This window comes from Mustela nigripes, chromosome 12 (genome assembly GCF_022355385.1).
Source record: "Mustela nigripes isolate SB6536 chromosome 12, MUSNIG.SB6536, whole genome shotgun sequence".
Lineage (NCBI taxonomy): Eukaryota > Metazoa > Chordata > Mammalia > Carnivora > Mustelidae > Mustela > Mustela nigripes.
This window is the reverse complement of record NC_081568.1, coordinates 71,642,143-71,658,047: the sequence shown is the minus strand read 5'-3', so window position 1 is coordinate 71,658,047 and position 15,905 is coordinate 71,642,143.

Genomic DNA, 15,905 nt, shown 5'->3' with positions numbered 1-15,905 from the left:
TGAGTCACCCAGGTGCCCCTGATAATTAGTCTTATTAATCATTTTTTCCATTTTTTATTGGAATGTTCTATTTGTGAAGGACTTATTCAAGTATCTTGCTTGTTTTTCTATTGAATTATCTTGTTTTTTTTTCTTTCTTCTTTTTTTTTTAAAAAAAGATTTTATTTATTTATGACAGAGAGAGACAGCAAAGGAGGGAGCACAAGCAGGGGAAGTGGGAGAGGGAGAAGCAGGTTCCCTGCTGAGCAGAGAGCCCGATGCAGGACTCGATCCCAGGACCCTGGGATCATAACCTGATCTGAAGGCAGATGTTTAATGAGTGAGCCACCCAGATGCCCCTCTCAGTCTTTTTCTTACTGTTTTTTGAGCATTCTCTATTCTGGATATGAGCCCTTAGTTGGTTACTCAAATCCATTTTTTCACTCTATGTCTGGGTTGCCTTGGCACTCTATTGAGGGTGTCTTGATGAATGTAAGTTCTCAAAGTTTTTTGTGGAAATTAGAGCTGTTTTATCTGTATACTTTACATGCATAAATGCACAGATTTTAAATGTTCAGTTTAATCAGTTTTGACCTTTATATGTATGTGTGACTGCCACCTCAGATATCATAAACAGTATTTCCATCACCCCAGAGAGTTCCCTAGTACCTCTTTCCAGACTCTTCTTTACCCATCTTCCAAAGGTAACCACTTTCTGATTCCTATCAGCACAGATTAGTTCTACTTGTTCTAGAATTTCCTATAGATGGAATGAAAAGTGTGCATTCTCTTGTATCTGACTTCTTTTGGTCAACATAGTGCTTTTTTTGTTTGTTTGTGTTTAGATTCACCAAAGCTATTGCATTATCAGCAGTTTTTTTTTTTGTTTTGTTTTTTTTTGAGAGAGAGAGAACAAGCAGGGGGAAGAGCAGAAGGAGAGGGAGAGAGAGAACCTTAAGCAGGCTCTGCCCAGTGTGGTGCCCAACTAGGGGCTCAATCTCATGACCCTGAGATCATGACCTGAGCTGAAATTGAGAGTCAGACACTTAGCCAACTGAGCCACCCAGGTGCCCAGGCAGTTCATTACTTTTTATTGCTGAGTAGTATTTATTGAGTGAATAGATCCCAATTTGTTTATTCATTCTATCAATGGACATTTGTATTGTTTCTAGATAATATACACATAAATCTCTCTCTGCATTTAATATATATTATACAAATATTAAATATATTAATGTTGCTTTTTAATTACTTAATGATATTTAATAATATATTAAATATAGAGTATGAATGTATATGTTAAATTCTAATTTTGAGATAATTATAGGTTAATATGCAACTGTAAGAAATAATATAGAAATCCCGTGTATTCTTTACCTAATTTCCCTCAGTGACATTTTGCAAAGCTGTAGTACAATATCACAACTAGGATATGACCTCGATGATGTCAAAATACAGAGCAAGGACTCTACTTGTTCCCCTTTTGTAGGCATGCCCATTTCTCTTGCACTCTGAAAGTCTCCTTAATCCTTGGCAACCACTAATCTGTTCTCCATTTCTTATTACTTTATCCTTCAAGAGTGTTGTATAAGTGAAATCACATAGTATATAACCTTTTGGGTTTTTTTTTTTTTTTTTTTTCTTCACTCAGTATCATCCTTTGGAGATCTACTCAGGTCTTCCCTTCCTTCCTTCCCTCCCACCCTCTCTCCCCTCTTCCTTCCTTCCTTTTTCTTTCTTTCTTTCATAGAATTTAGTGATTCATCAGTTGAATGTAACAGCCAGTGCTCATTACATCCCATGCCCTCCTTAATGCCTGTCACCCAATTATCCCATCCCCCACTCACCGCCCCTCCAGCCACTCTGACTTTGTTTCCTAGAGTTCAGTATCTCTTACGGTTTGCCTCCCTCACTGTTTTCACCTTATTTCACTTTTCTTTTCCTTTCCCTATGTTCATCTGTTTTGTTTCTTAAATTCCATATACGAGTGAAATCATATGGTATTTGTCTTTCTCTGACTGACTTATTTCGCTTAGTATAGTACCCTTTAGTTCCACCCATGTTGCAAATGGCAAGATTTCATTCTTTTTGATGGCCAAGTTATCTATCTATCTATCTGTCTGTCTAGATCTATATCTAGATATATATCTATCTCCTACATCTTCTTTATTCATTCATCTGTTGATAGACATCTGCCATCTGGGCTCTTTCCATAGTTTGGCTGTTGTGGACATTGCTGCTATAAATATAGGGCTGCAGGTGCCCCTTCGGATCACTATGTTTGTATCCTTTGGATAAATACCTAGTAGTACAATTGTTGGGTTATAGGGTAGTTTTATTTTTATTTTTCCGAGGAACCTCCATACAGTTTTCCAGAGTGGCTGCTCCAGTTTGCATTCCTACCAGCAGTGTAAGATGGTCCCCCTTTCTCCACATCCTCTCCAACATCTGTCGCTTCCTAACTTGTTAATTTTAGCCATTCTGACTGATGGTGAGGTGGTATCTCATTGTGGTTTTGATTTGTATTTCCCTGATGCTAAGTGATGTTGAGCACTTTCCCCATGTGTCTGTTTGCCATCTGGAGGTCTTCTTTGCACAAATGTCAGTTCATGTTTCCTGTTCATTTCTTGACTGGGTTTTGTTCTGTTCTGTTTTGTTTTGATCACCCAGGTTCTTTCAAGCATTCAGAGTTCTTTGTTTTTTTATTGCTGAGTTGTATTGCATGTTATGGATGTATCACACACTCTTTAACAATTCACCTATTCAAGGATGTCTGGGTTATTTCCGGTTTTTGACTATTATGAGTAAAGCTGCTATAAACATTTGTGAGCAGGTTTTTGCATGAATATAGGTTTTCATTTCTGTGGAATAAATGCCTAGGACTGCAATTGCTGCATTATATGGTACTTGCATATTTAAAGTGCTAAAAGGCTTTCCAGAGTGACTGTCCTCTATTTAATATTCTTACCAGCAACATGAGTGACCCCGTTTCTCTGCATCCTCACCAACATTTGGTATTGTCACTGTTTTTTACTTTAGCCATTCTCATAGGTGTGATATCTTATTATGGTTTTAATTAGAATTTACTTAATAGATAATGATGTTGAATATCTTTTCATGTACTTGTCGTTTGTGTACCTTTTCGGTGAAATGTCTCTTAGTGTCTTTTGCCCATGTTGTGAGTGGATTATTTACTTTTTGCTGTTTTTTTATTCTGTTGGTTTTTTAAAAAAAAATTTTTATTATGGTAAAACATAAAATTTATAATTTTAACCATTTTAAGTATACAATTCAGTGGCATTAATTACATTGACACTGTTGTGCAACCATCACCACTAATTGTTTCTAAAACTTTTTCATCATCCCAACAGAAACTCTGTGGTCATTAAGCAATTACTGCCCTCGTGCATCCCCCACCTCTCCCCACCACCCCTGGTAGGCTCTAATCTACTTAATGCCTCCATGAATTTGCCTATTCTGGATATTTCACACAAATGGAATCATGCACTCTTTGTTCTTTTGTGTCTGACTTTTTTCACTTAGCGTTACGTATTCCTGTTGTAGCCCATATCAGAACTTCATTCCTTTTTATGGATGAGTAATATTCCATTTTATGTCTATACCACATTTATTTAATTTACTCATTTGGTGGTGGACGCTTAGCTTTATTCCACCTTGTAGCTGTTTTGGATATTGCTATAATTAATATGGACATACAAATATCTATTCAAATCCTTGCTTTCAGTTCTTTCGGTATAGACCTAGGAGTGAAATTGCTGTGTCATATGGTAATGTTCTATTTAGCTTTTTGAGGAACTGCCAAACTACCACAGCACCTCTACCATTTGTACATTTCCATTACCAGTGTATGAGGGTTCCAACTCCACATCTTTGTGAACACTCATTATTTTCACTTACTTATTCATTTGTTTATACCCTAATAGATATGAAGTGGTATCTTATTGTGGTTGCCATTTGCATTTCTGTCATGACTAAGAATGTTGAATATCTTTTCATGAACTGATTGGCTGTTTGTATATTTCCAGAGAAGTGTCTATTCAAATTCTTTGTCCATTTTTTGATAAGGTTTTTTGTCTTTTTGCTGGAGCTTTAGGTATTCTTTATATATTTCAGATCTTGATTCCTTATCAGATACATGATTTGCAAATATCTTCTCCTGTTGTGTAGAGTGTTTTTTCACTTTCTTTATCTGTCCCTTGATGCAAAAAGGTTTTCAATTTTGATAAGGTTCAAGTTATCTGTTTTTCCTTTTCTTGCTTTTGCTTTTTTAAAAAAAATATTTATTTATTTGAGAGAGAGAGCACAAGGTAGTGGTAGGGGGAAAGGCAGAGGGAGAGTGGGAAGTAGGCTCCCTGCTGAGCAAGGAGCCAAATGAGGGGCTCGATCCCAGGACCCTGAGATCATGACCTGAGCTGAAGGCAGATGCTTAACTGACTGAGTCACCCAGGAAACCCTTAAAGAATTTACTTTATGATGAAGGATACTTGGAAGGCAGGGAGGCAGGGACAAGAGGCCGCCCTCCACCAACCCTAAGAGGACACCATCCTTAAAAGGATCTTACACTGCTCTGGAAGGAGCCCTCCACCTTTTCCCATATAATATGTAACAAATCTGCTTGGATGACAGACGCTGGGAGGGTTAATCAGATTAAGACAGCCTGCCAACAAGCCCATAAATACCCCTAAACTTAGAAACTCTGGTGGAAACCCTTTCGGGTACCCTCCCTCCTTGGGAGCTTTGTACTATCTCTTTGCTGCCCACCACTGTCTGGTCTACCTCCTCATTTTTCGAAGTGGTGTGACCAGGAACCACGGGCACTGACAGAAAAAAATCCTGCAACATTTTAAATTCCAGTATAGTTAACATATAGGGTTATATTAGTTTCAGGTGTACAATATAGTGAATCATCACTTTCATACTTCACAAGTGCTTGACAAACACACTCTTTAATCCCCATCACCAAGTTTACCCATTCCATTCTCTTTTATGGCTGCATAATATTTCATTGTATATATATATATATATATATATATGTCACATCTTCTTTATCTATTCATCTATCAATGGACACTTGGGCACTTCCAAAATTTGGACGTTGTCAATAATGCTGCTATGAACACTGGGGTGCACATATCCCTTTGAATTGGTGTTTTTGCATTTTATTTTAATTCCAGTATAGTTAATATACAGTGTTACATTAGTTTCAGTTGTACAGTATGGTGATTCCACAATTCCATACATCGCCCTGTGCTCATCATGACAAGTACACTTCTTAATCCCCATCACCTATTTCACCCACCCCTCCATCTACTTTTGCTCTGGTGACCATCAGTTTGTTCTCTATAGTTAAGAGTCTATTTCTTGTCTTGTCTTGTCTCTCTCTCTCTTTTCCCTCTTTGCTTATTTGTTGAAATCATATGGTGTTTCTCTTTCTTTGACTAATTTCAAAGAAATTAGCAAATGGCAAGATTTTATTCTTTTTAAAGACTGAATAATATTCCATTATATATATAACACATATATATAATATGTGATATATATGTGTGTTTATGTAGATATATATGTATGTATGATAATATATATGTATATATAATATGTGATACATATGTGTGTATGTAGATATGTATGTATGTATGATAATATATGTATGTATATACATATTTTATATATATATATATATATATATATATATATAACTTTTTTCAATTCATTTTATGGACATGGGCTGTTACCATAATTTGGCTGTTGCAAATAATGCTGCTATAAACATTGGGGTGCCTGTATCCCTTTATATTAGTGTTTTGTATATACCCAGTAGTGTGATTACTGGATCATAGGATAGTTCTATTTTTTGGTAGTTCTATTTTTAACTATTTTTGGTAGTTCTATTTTTACCTTTTGGAGGAAATTTTGGAAAACATACTGTTTTCCAGAGTGGCTGCACCAGTTTGCATTCCCACCAACAGTGTGAAAGCATTCTTTTTTCTCCACATCTTCACTAACATCTGTTATTTTTTGTGTTTTTGATTTTAGCCTTTCTGACAGGGGTGAGGTCATATCTCAGTGTACTCTTTTTTTTTGTTGTTTGTTTAAATAGTAACTTTTGGTGTTATCTTTTTTTTTTTTTATTTCCTTTTAAAGTAAACTATACTTTAAAAGGGGCTCAAACTCAGATCAAGAGTTGCATACTGTGCCAAATGAACCAGCCAGATGCCCCCTTTTGTAGATTTTATTTGCATTTCCCTGATGATGAGTGATGTTGAGCATCTTTTCAGTGTCTTGGCCACCTGGATGTCTTTGGAGAATGTCTGTTAATGTCTTCTGCCCAGTTTTAAATTGAATTATTTGTTCTTTGGGTTTTGAATTTTATAAGTTCTTTATATATTTAGACACTAATCCTTTAATCGATTTATCGTTTGCAAATATATTCTCCCATTCCATAGGTTGCCTTTTAGTTTTACTGATGTTTTTCTTTGCTGTGCAGAAGCTTTTTATTTTGATGTAATCTCAATAGTTTACTTTTGCTTTCGTTTCCCTTGCCTCAACTGACATATCTAGAAAAATATTGCTACAGCTTGTGTCAGAGAAATTACTGCCTATGCTCTCTTCTAGGATTTTTATGGTTTCAGGTCTCACACTTAGGTCTTTAATCCATTTTGAATTTATTTATGGGGGGGTAAAAGAAAATGGTCCAGTTTCATTCTTTTGCATGTTGCTGTCCAGTGTTCCCAACACCATTTGTGTCAGAGTCTTTTCCCCATTTGAGATTCTTTTCTGCTTTCTAGAAGATTAACTAACCCTATAATTGTGATTTATATATGGGTTTTCTATTCTGTTCTATTGATCCATGTGTCTGCTTTTGTGCCAGTACTGTACTGTTTTGATCACTACCACTTTGTAATATAACTTGAAGTCTGGAATTGGAATACTGCCAGCTTTGCTTTTCTTTTTCAAAATTGCTTTGCTATTCAGGGTCTTTTGTGGTTCCATATAAATTTCAATACATTTTTGTTCCATTTCTGTGAAAATGCTGTTGGTATTTTGATAGGGATTTGATATTTGATATTGTTGGTATTTGATAGGGATTACATCAAATGAGTAGATTGCTTTGGGTAGTATAAACATTTTCACAATATGTGTTTTCCAATCCAGGAGCATGGAATTTCTTTCCATTTCTTTGTGTTGTCTTCAATTTTTTTTCATTAGTGTTTTATAATTTTCAGAGTTCATGTCTTTCACTTCTTTGGTTAGGTTTATTCCTAGGTATCTTATTATTTTGGGGTAGTTATAAATGGGATTGTTTTCCTAAGTTCTCTCTTTGCTGCTTCATTATTAATGTATAGAAATACAATAGATTTCCACACATTGACTTTGTATCCTCTGACCTTCTTGAATTAATTTTTCAGTTCTAGTAATTTTTTGGTGGAATCCTTAGGGTTTTCTATTTATAATATCATGTCATCTACAAATAGTGAAAGTTTTACTTCTTCCTTACTGAGTTGGATACTTTTTTTTTTTTAAGATTATTTATTTATTTATTTGATAGGGAGAGAGAGATCACAAGTAGGAGAGAGGCAGGCAGATGGAGAGGGAGGAAGCAGGCTCCCTGCAGAGTACAGTGCCCATGCGGGCCTTAATCCCAGGACGCTGAGACCATGACCTGAGCTGAAGGCAGAGGCTTAACCCACTGAGCCACCCAGGCGCCCTGATTTGGATACTTTTATTTCTTTTTGTTGTCTGAGTGCTGAAGCTGGGACTTCCAGTACTATGTTGAATAAATGTGGTGAGAGTGGACATCTCTATTGTGTTCCTGACCTTAGGAGAAAACTCTCAGTTTTTCTCACACTGAGGATGATGTTGGCTGTGAAGTTTTCATCTATGACCTTTATTATGTTGAGGTATGTTTTCTCTAAACCTACATTGTTGAGGGCTTTTATCATGAATGGATGTCATATTTTGTCAAATGCTTTATCTGCATTCACTGACATGATCATGTGGTTTTTATCTTTTCTCTTATTGATGTGCCATATCATGTTGATTGATTTGCTAATATTGAACCACACTTGCATCCCCGGAATAAATCCCACTTGATTGTGGTGAATGATTTTTTTAATGTATTGTTGGATTCTGTTTGCCAGTGTTTTGTTGAGGATTTTTGCATCCATTTAATCAGAGATATTGGCCTGTAATTCTTTTTTGTGGTGTCTTTTAACTGGTTTTGGTATCAGGGCGATACTTCGTAGAATGAGTTTGGAAGTTTTTCTTCTTCTATTTTTTGGAATACTTTGAGTAGACTAGGTTTTAACTCTTCTTTAAATGTTTGGTAGAATTCATCTGTGAACTCTGGTTCTGGACTTTTGTTTGTTGGGAGTTTTTTGATTAATTCAGTCTCCTTGCTGGTAGTCAGTCTGTTCAAATTTTCTACTTCTTTATACTTTAGTTTTAGCAGGTTATATATTTCTAGGAATTTATCCATTTCTTCTATGTTGTTTAATTGGTTGGAATCTAGTTTCTCATAATATTCTCTTACTATTGTTTATATTTCTGTGGTGTTGAATTCTCCTCTTTCTTTGGTGATTTTGTTTATTTGAACTCTCTTGGTGTAGGAAATGCAGGGGTTCAGAGCTGATAGCCAAGAAAGAATTCTTGAGATATCCTTGGTGCAAAAAATGTGGTTTTATTAAAACAGGAATAGAACACATGGGCTAAAAGGGCTGCACAGGGGTTGTGATGGGTAACTGATGATACAGTTTCTAGCTGGGAGGGCGTTAGGGATAGCCTAAGTCTCTAAGGAATTTTGGAGGCAAGGTTTCCAGGACCTTGAGGGACTAGCCATTGTTAGGAAAAGGACATGTATTACTATCTACTGAAACCTTTAGTGACGAGACCGTTCAGATGTATATCAGTGGGCCATACGCTTGGGGGATGACTGCCAATATACATCTTGGAGGGAAGAGATAAAGGAAGTTTCCAAAGTGATTTTTGTATGTTAAAGAAGACTTGCAGGGTCCTAGGGGTGGGTAGGATAATGATAAGCTAAGATCGCCTTTTGCCCTTGGCAAAGTGTCAACGTTGAGGTAGCTGAGTTCCTAGAGGAATGTCATTCTGCCTGTTTCAAGGACTTGTCAATAGGCTGTACACACTAAGGATATTTAATTTGTTTCTTTTGCCTTTGTTTCCTGCATAATTCCCCTCTGAACAGTTTTGACCCTTAAGTCTTTAAGTTTGCTGAGGCTGGAAGATCTCATTTTCATAACTTCTTCCTGCTGTATAGGGATGTAGAGATGTCTGTACCAATGAGTCAACACTGGTCAGTTGGCAGCTTTTATATAGGAGTTATGAAAGGCAGAGGCAGTTGAATCCAAGGGAGACCACATGTATGGATCTTCCCAAGAGGAAAGGATCATCTGTTGGCTTAAAGTTATGGCTGTGAAGGAGTTTTGGTCCAAGGTAGAGATACATGGGAAAAAACAGGAAAACTTGATTAGAATTACAAAGAAAAAGAAGCCCAAATAAGAGTCCTTTGATAGTTGACAAATATCCTCCTCCAGTCCATCATTAAAGGAAAGAGAAGGGTCTTTTAAAGTTCTGATTTGAGTATTCATCTCAGTTAGAAACCCAGAAATATTTTTGTGGTAATCTGGAACATATATACAGCATCCTGTTTTTATGACAGCACAAGTTCCACCTTGTGCAGAAGTTAAAACATCTAATGACATTTTATCTTGTAAAACTGCTTTACGCATTGGTGTTACTTCAGTGTTTAGTAGGGAAACACTATTTGGAGGGTTATTTGGAGCTTTGACTGTGTACTTATTAAGAGCTTCCAGGTGCCAAACAATATTTTCCAGTCCCAAAGAGGAAACAGAGATGGATGCTAGATGTTCATAACAATGAAACACAGACTGTGTCCTCCATTGTTTTAAATTTGGAAGGTTGGCTGGGTTTATAATGATTTTAATAACACATCTGTGTATCCAGGCAAAACCTAGAGTACAGTGGTCTATCCAGCCTAGGGGAAGCCATGGCTACAAGTTAGAGCTGCATAGCCATTGGTCCCATTAGGAGTCGGTCATCTACTTTTGAGCCTCCTTGAACTGCAGTCAGGATATCAAGGGCCGTTCAGTTTTGGAGAGCCACCTTTCAAATTTGTGGGTGACTATGACTTGGGTCGGGTTAAAGAGAGCTGTTGTATGCTTGGCTAGAGCCAATAGAGGTAGTTCCCAGGATAAATGTGATTAAGGAATGAAACCATCAAGAAGCCCTCCTTGTTTGAAGTCTAGCCTCAACAATATCCTTGTTATGAAGAATCACTGGAAAGTGGGAGAAAACTTGTCTCAGGAGATAAGGGCATCCCCAAATGCATCATCTAATCCAATCATAGGGAACATGGGGCCATCCATTATCTCCATAAGTCCTTAGTTACCCCATGGAGAGGGGTATGCTCTAGGTTTTCAAGAGCTATTTTGTTATCCTAGCCAGACAGAAATGGTTAAGGTGATAGCTGAGCTATACAATTGTTGGGAAATCACTGGTATTTTCCAGTTGTTCAAATAATCATATTCCCATGGGGCCCTGTTATCCCCACAGAATAATAGAGTACAAAGATTGTGAGGGATTGTGGCAATTTCTATGAAGTCTACATTATGTTGTCTCCCTTAGGCAAACAACTTTCAAAGACAATCAGAATAGAATTTAACATCTGGATAGGTGTGTTAATGCAATGTAATTTTTCTCTCTAAAATCACCCTTATTTCCAAAGTTAGCTAGATTATGGCTAATTCATTTGCAAAACAAGTCCAAGTTTAACAAACTTGGCCTAATTATTTATACACTCAGCGAGAATAGTGATTGACTATATAGATCTTTTAAAATCTGTTTTGCTGGAACTTTTATAAGGAATCTAGATTGAACTTTTAGTAGCCTCTCAAGGCCAGAAGCCAAGCCAAGTATGTGCCATCAGACATGCCTGCAAAGCCTGTAGATGTGGGTGGATTCCTCCTCATGAGGTCCCCAAAGTATCCTGGGGTTCCTACACCTGCTAGGAAATGACAGTCTTTACTCACCTGGTAAGGCTGCTGGGAACTCTCTAAGCAAGGTATCAGGCCAACATTTTTAAGGGGCTTTAGGCTCCATGTTTCATAAAGTCAACCTTAATTCTTTAAAGCTGGTAATAGCCAAATCTATGTATGTCTCTCTCAAATAGGGGATTCCATTCAAAGCCTTGGTAAAATAACCCATGTTTCCAATGCTGTCCTCTTACAAGGGGAACAAATGTTTATTGAACTTATGCAAATGACTGATTGCTATGGAAGAAAGATACTTACTGAGATGTTTTGAATGTCAGAAGGTTCAAGTTAGAAGAGTTAAATGCTTAATTTGGTCACAAATGAATACTTTATCACATTTCTGTAAGTCATAGATATCTTAAGAGAAAGTCTCCTTAATCTGAAAAAAACATTAGAGAGCCAGCAATGTTTCAGACAAGAGTCACAGAACTATCACCATCTTTTTAAATACATTTAGTCCCATGTTACTAATTCTTGTTCAGTTTGAATGCAGCTTTTTAGTTCTGGAAATTCTACCCATTTTAGTTTTGATTATAAAGATATCAAATACCTATATTTGTCAAAAGCCCTTTTTATGAATCTCCTTGAAGATGAAGCTCTTGTCAGACCTCAGAACAATTACTATAAATGACAAAAACCCTGAAATGGACATTGTTAGTGATCTGAGAGGTCATTATGATGCAATTGACAAGGAAATTCAGTTATTTCCGACACATAACACTTCAATAAATAAAATGTCATGTGATAACCTCATACCAGAATGCAACATACCAAATAAACAAGCCTAATTGGTCAGAGAGACATTGTTTATGACTTAAATTTTGGGGATGTTTGTTAAAACCTTAGAAAGTTTTAAAGCACTTGCCTAAATAGGATTAAAGGTCATCAAAGACCTGAAAAAGACAAGCACATAAACTGGTTTTTCTGGGCAAAGAGAAGAGAAAACGACTTTGTTTACATTTTCTTATCAAGAGCAGACCAACAATTCAAGAAAACTTGTCTTTTTAACAGAGAGAAAACAGAATACCAGTGTATTTTAAAAATCCATTCATTTCAACCTTAGTCTATCCTGACCACACATACAATTGCTTTCCAAAAATTTCCCTTATTAGTGTCAGTCTTAATTATATTTAGCAGAACTTAAACTCTCAGAAACCAGTCTCCAGTGAAAACTAAGTAGTAACCAATTGTGAACTGTCACACCAGATTTTTTTTTAAATTTTAAATTGATTACTTACTTTTTAAAAAAGATTTTATTTATTTGATATATATAGAGAGAACATAAGCAGGGGAAGAGGCAGGCAGAGGGAGAAGCAGGCTCAGTGATGAGCAAGGAGCCTAATAAGGGACTCTATCCCAGGATCCTGGGATCATGACATGAGCCAAAGGCAGATGCTTAATAGACTGAGCTACCCAGGTGTCTCCACACCAGAATGCTTTAATGACAAATTTATGAATCAGTTAAGCACAAAACATGTTTTCCAACAGACCCAAATATCCTTAGTTTCTTTGCAATAAGAAGTCAAAAGCACTAACCTATGTTTAGTAATCAATGCCTTAGTACTTTATCCTGTTTGGAAAAGAGCTAGATGTCCAATGAATTCAATACAATTTATCATCCAAACAAAACATTACAGTTTCAGGTTACCAAAGACTTCAAAAGCTATTTTAACAATTACCCTTAAGGACTTTGAGACAGACAAAATGAAACATTATTTTAAATCATCTTTTTGCTGACAAATTGCAACAGAGATAACATGAGCTTATTTGACTTACACTAAACCTTGGTAGAATAAAAGTTTCATGTTTAATGTTTATAACTCTAAAAAACTCAAAAGTGATTTGTTTCTCATTGTCAGTTTTTACCTGGGACACTGGTGGGAAAATGTCAAGTGGGCTGTGTTAAGTCTGAAAGGGTGCTCTTTGCTCCTTGATGGCAAGGGGAAGAGGAGGAGCCAGTGGTGCCAAAGGCATTGAGGAAGGCTTAAAAACCAGTTATAGGGGTGTCTGGGTGGCTCAGTCGGTTAAAGCCCCTGCCATGATCCCAGGATCCTGGGATCAAGCCCTGCATCGGGCTCTCTGCTCAGCAGGGAGACTGCTTCCCCCCACGCTCTGCCAAGTTGTGATTTCTGTCTGTCAAATAAATAAATAAATAAAATATTAAAAACAAAAACAAAAACAAAAAACAAACCAGTTGTCAGGCTGCACCCAAGGTGGTGTAGAAACAGGAAGAGGGGGAAGGGGAGGCAGAAAAGTGAGGTGCCACCAGAAGGCAGAGGAAGAGGATTCTGGGTTCTAAACTTCATCACCTCAGACTGATGAGAAGATGCCATTTTGTTTGTTTGTTTGTTTGTTTTGTTGTTGTTATTGTTTTCCTCACCAAAGTGGAAATACACCATTCAGGTTGGGCTAGAGAAGACAGGGAACTTCCTGAACCAAAGGGAGTCTTGGCAACTGCTTCGGAATATTCCTTAAAAAGTCCCTGTCTCAAGGTAGACTAGCCACAGTTGGCTCCAATTATAGCCACTAACCCAGAAAGTGAGGGAGAGGCCCCCACATCTGTTAGGAGGAGGAACAGTGAAAGAGTTGGTGTTTCCTTTATTAGAGATGGGCTGTTTTCTCCAGCAACCTGGGTTCTATTGGGAGGAGGTCTGTTTGGATAATTTTCATCCAGTATGTCAGGAGGGAGTAAACTGGCCTGGTTACCAACCAAGCATGTTCTACAAGCATGTTCACATCCAGTTCCTGATTTAGAGCTCTGGAAGCCCTGGACATAAGGTACCTCCATCCATTTGCCCTGTTTCCTGCAGAAGAGATCTAACTGGTAGATTCTACTGAGGCCATGCAATGTTACAGGAGATAAGTCCTTTTAAAAACTTTGCAATCTGAATTGTTTCCGCTGGGTTAAAAGGCATCCCAAAATAGAGTCCTTGGAGTCCTTGGGGTTAGGTCAGTGATGGGTATTAAGGAGGGCAGGTATTGGGTGCCTGCGTGGCTCAGTTGTTAAGTGTCTGCCTTCAGTTCAGGTCATGATCCCAGAGTCCTGGGATTGAGTCCCACATTGGGCTCTCTGCTTCTCCCTCTCCCACTCCCCCTGCTTGTGTTCCCTCTCTTGCTGTCTCTCTATCAAATACATAAATAAAATCTTAAAAAAAAAAAAAGGATGGCAGGTATTGCATGGAGCACTGGGTGTTATATGCAAATAATGAATCATGGACACTACATAAAAAATTAATGATTACTGTACGGTGACTAATGTAACATAATAAAATAAAAACAAAATAGAGTCCTTGGAGAGAAGGTTCATTGCCACCCCCCTACCCCACGACTCCTGGATGGTGTCCCATACAGGATATGTCTGAGGATATATCAGAGGTTCCTGATGTCAAAGTGACTCAAATTGTCCCTCCAACAAAATCACTATGATCATCGCCCTGTCATTAAAGGCCCTGGAGAAGGGATGCTAGCAAACCCCTGCTTCCCCCACATGCATTCCAGATTGCAAAATAGGTGCCATTTTTATGGATAGCAATACCATGCTTGAAGGTCTTACCATGAAGGCCATACCTTATTTGACCTTGCCTTGAAGAACCTACCTTTTCTGGGGGGTTTCTTTTCTTTCTTTTTTTTTTTAAGATTTCATTTTTATTTATTTAGACAGAGCATGAGTAGGGGGAGGGGCAAAGGGAAAGCGAGATCCAAGCAGACTCCATAGTGAGCACAGAGCCCAACTAAGGGCTGGATTCCACCACTTTGAGATCACAATCTGCGCTGAAACCCGGAGCTGGACACTCAACTGACTGAGCCATCCAGGTACCCCTCTGCTCTAAACTTTTTTATTTCCTTCCTTCTGCTGGTTTTGGGTTTTGTTTGTTCTTTTTCTAGCTCTCTTAGGTGCAAGGTTAGGTTGTTTATTTGAAAATTTTCTTGCTTCTTGAGGTATGCCTGTATTGCTCCAAACTGCCATCTTAGAATAGCTTTTGCTGCATTCCAGTGGTTTTGGACCATTGTGTTTCCATTTCCATTTGTTTCCATGTACTTTCTGATTTCTTCTTTGATTTCTTGGTTGACCCATTTATTGTTTAGTAGCACATTACTTAACCTCCATGTCATTGTGTTCTTTCCATATTTTTTTCTTGTGGTTGATTTCTAATTTCACAGCATTGTGGTCAGGAAAGATGCATGGTATGACTTCAATCTTTTTGAATTTATTGACACTTGTTTTGTAGCCTAATATGTGGCCTAATGTGGATAATGTTCCATGTACACTTGAAAAGAATGTGTATTCTGCTGTTTGAGACTGGAATGTATCTGTTAAATCCATCTGGTCCAGTGTGTCATTCAAGGTCACTGTTTCCTTGTTTATTTTCTGTTTGGGTCACCTGTCCATCAGTGTTAGTGGGGTGTTAAAGTTCTCTGCTACTATTGTATTACTAGTGATCAGTTCCTTTATGTTTGTTATTAACTCTTTTATGTATTTGTGTTCTCCTATGTTGGGTGCTTATATATTTATAATTATTGTATCTTCTCCTTGGAGTCTTCTCTTTATTATTACATAATGTCCTTTGTCTCTTTTTACCAACTTTATTTTAAAGTTTCTTTTTTCAGATATAAGTATAGCTACTCTTTCTTCTTCCATTTGCATCATAAATGTTTCTCCATCCCCTCACTTTCGATCTGAAGGTGCCTTTAAGTCTAAAATGAGTCTTTTTAAAAAAAATTAATTTTATTTTTTATAAATTAATTTATTTATTTTCATAAAAACAGTATTCATAAAATGAGTCTTTTAAAAAATATTTTATTTATTTATTTGACAGACAGAGATTACAAGTAGAC